Genomic DNA, 3491 nt, shown 5'->3' on the forward strand with positions numbered 1-3491 from the left:
AGAACTGTATTGAATCCGTGTTTAAATAGCTTTTAAGCTTTGTTGAAAATAGCTACAATGTGTGTCTTTTATTCTAAGCCGATATATCAAGGTGATTTTCAAGAAAATAAATAAAAAGAAAACGGTTCATAACCTTTTACGTGTGATTAAAGTTCACTTCTTAATCTCTTCAAAGCAAGAAAGATGAATGAACTTTAAAACACAAACGGGAACTTAGTATTCAAGATTATTTTCCACTTAATTAAAACCTGCTTGGATAAAGCCTGAGATTTAAATCAAAGTGCGTTAACGACCTTTTTCTTTTTTTCAAGAAGAACGTTATTTCCCTTTATTTATGCCAGATTTCCACACGTGTCTAGTTCACAAGCTTAGGCAGGTTCTAAATTAGTGAGTTATTTTCGGCTAATGCTCCCTGTGTGTGAGTTAAATTAAGACAGACACGTGCTAAAGGTATACGATTGCGCTTATTGTAAAAATAGGAAACAAGGCCGTTGGGGTTGGGGGGGGTTTTCTTCAAATACCTCATCAAATAAAGGTTAAATTTTGTCTGAGTCTGACAGAAAGGGAGAATGGGGATCGGAGAGTGTTTGTTTGTGTGCTCTAGATGATTTACACCCGGTTCCAATGGCATAAAAATGGTTTAAAATGATTCGTATCTAGGTGTTAGATGAATTTGCAATAATCTTGTCTGGGAGATTTCCTTTCTTCTCGAAGATCTGTCTGGGGAAGAAGAGCTCCCCCTCTCAAAATGACACGGTGTGTATCTCGTTAGTGCGGCGTTAAACTTCGACAGCGGCAAAAAAAAGAGTGACACGGGATTTTCCCAAGTTTTAGAGATAGTGTGTTCGGATCTGGGCCTATGAAAAGGGAAATATTCCTTCAAACTTGAAGACATTTTTATAGGTTCGTAATGAGGGTTAATTGGAGGGCTTACAGTACTGACAGACAGGGGATAATGTGACATCACGCCATTACAGTAAAGTAAAAAAAAGTGCCGAGTCGACACTGGAGAAAAAAACTGTTTACAGTGTACTTGTTAGCAGTGGTTTCCTGAAGCAGCCTTAGTAGCTGGTCTGTGACGTAAAGCAGTCCAAATTCTCGAATTAGTATGGAAAGTAAAGTAAAGTTGTTCCCGCATCCGATCCTGGACATTGGGGATTGCCTTGTTAGTGAGACAACTTCCTGGGCCTTCAGCATAATATTGTGGTAGGGGGGCCGCCAGTTCCTTTCCACGCCACCTTTACTTCCCAAGCTCGAAATTAGGTACCCATTACTGCTGGGTGGGCAGGAGGGAAACATTTCCGAAAACAGATATTATGTAGATTATTTTACCGATCCATTGATGTACACGATTCACCAATGCCTTTAAATAGTGCTGGGCGGCAAAGGTTCCCTATTATTGAAAGCTAAGAATCGTAGGAATCGACTCCGAACCCAATTACTTACTTTCAAATAATATGATTACTTCCAGTGTTACCTGGTTGGCTCCGAACATCTTCAGATTTAGGATAACATTGATTTCGGAACACTACGAAACATAAACCTTTATTTTTCAAAAATAAATTCTTAATTTTTTTAAAAGAGGAGATTTTAACGAGTAAAGCAACTGGTAACCATAGGTTTACTTAAAAAGGAGTCGGAGGAACTTTTCTTCCGTAGTACTCATCCTGAGAATCGGTTCCGGAATGGATTCTTTGCCCAACTCTACCTTTAAATCCAAGAAGATCTAGTTAAATATTATTGTTTTCGTAAGCGAAGGAATAGTGTAATGAACAACGATGTAGGCCTATTCACACACCCCGTAGCTCTGAAACCGAATTGTAGTTAACAGTTACTCAATAGAGCAGTGTCTGCCAGTCAAAATGCCAAAAAACCTCAAGCATCGCTGTGAGTCTTTCTATTCCGTCCCGAAACGTGGACTCAAAGAAAGATCCTATCAGGGGCCCGGCGTTGTGTCCTTGAGACAGGCACTTTACACGAATTTTCCTCACTTCATACAGATGGGAATGAGCGCCCAGTTTGTTAGTGTTTGAGCCCTTAATTGGCTACTTTCATTGTATGCTTTCCGGAAAGCTGGAAATGTTTTTGAGTGTTTTATGGTCTGCTGGGGTAAAAATAATAGTGTGTAAAACGCATAAAGCTTGCTGTCGAGCGGGGATACGAGCTATGCAAATGCTCTTTATCATCATTATTATTCTTATTCTTATTAGTAGTATTAGAATTATTATTCTTATTAGTATTATTAGTACTATTATTATTATTATTATTATTATCATTACTATTATTATTATTATTATTATTATTATCAATAATTATTATTATTATCATTATTATTATTATTATTTTTATTGTTACGAAGAGGCTAGCCGTAAGACTGCCAATCTAGCCGTACTTAAATCTAGGTTTGGCATTATCGACTCAAACCTGTTGAGAACACAGGTCTCATTAGATCTAGATCTAGTTGTTATTCAGGTTCAAATACATGCAAGTCAGTAAGGCACCTTTTGGTTTTGTCTGAAATACAAATACTTTAGGCATTGCGAACTAAAAATTTCATTTACAATTCAGCCATCAATATTAAGTACGGCTAGCCAAGAGGTCTAGTCGTACTTAAGTACGGCTAGACTGCCAGTCTAGCCGTACTTATCTTAGGCCGTATTAACATAAGAAAACAGGAGGTTTAAAATACATGCACTTTCATTAAGGCACCTGGTTTCGTCTCAAATACAAATACTTTAGGTACTGCAAACTAAAAATGTATATTATTATTTACAATTCAGTAGGCCTATTTTTCTAATAGTCAGTCTAGCCATCATATTAAGAATAAGTACGGCTAGCCCAGCTGTCTAAGTAAGTCTAGCCGTACTTAAGTACTGCTAGACTGCCAGTCTAGCTGTCCTTAAGTACGGCTAGCCTCTTCTTTATTATTAATATAACTAAAGGTGCCATTACTGCTATTTTGATTTTATTTGAACAACGACTTATTATGCTCATAATCGTGTTGATTTATTATTCCTCGGTGATGAACAGGTGACCCCATATTCTCCGGCTGAAGACAAAGACAAAGTGAAAACCTTCGTTCCATTAGTATCCTGTAAAGTAGGTTTTCAATATGTGAGGAACTGGAGCCAAAATTGCCGAGTCGAACATAACGACATGAGCGGGATTATAACCGTATTAAAGTATTCTACTTCAAACTATTTTTTGCAGTTGCGAGCGCCGTAAAACTCTATACCAAACAAACAAAACTATTTTTTGTATGGATTTAGCCACTCACTAGAAACTCATAAATAATTTCCAAGGCAGAGCATTTGGCCTTGGGTTAAAGTATCGGAAAAGGAAGAGTAAGAAAACATTTACGTCTTTAAGGTTTGGAAAGGCTAATCCGCCTCATCCCCCCAAAAAAAACACCCTTAAAAAGGAATTTTGCACAAATACCCCCGAATGCATTATCAAACATGGGGAGAGAGAGAAAGAGAGAGAGAGAGAGA

The 3491-nt window shown here is 37.6% G+C and overlaps 1 long non-coding RNA gene across 1 annotated transcript in view; it reads left to right on the top strand.

Annotated features, from left to right (window-relative positions):
- Positions 1 to 3491, top strand: part of LOC118478325 — an 11579-nt gene that overhangs the window by 5950 nt on the left and 2138 nt on the right. The gene's annotated exons all lie outside the window — the stretch shown is intronic.

The sequence above is a fragment of the Aplysia californica genome, unplaced genomic scaffold, assembly GCF_000002075.1.
Source record: "Aplysia californica isolate F4 #8 unplaced genomic scaffold, AplCal3.0 scaffold00498, whole genome shotgun sequence".
NCBI classification, from domain to species: Eukaryota; Metazoa; Mollusca; class Gastropoda; order Aplysiida; family Aplysiidae; genus Aplysia; species Aplysia californica.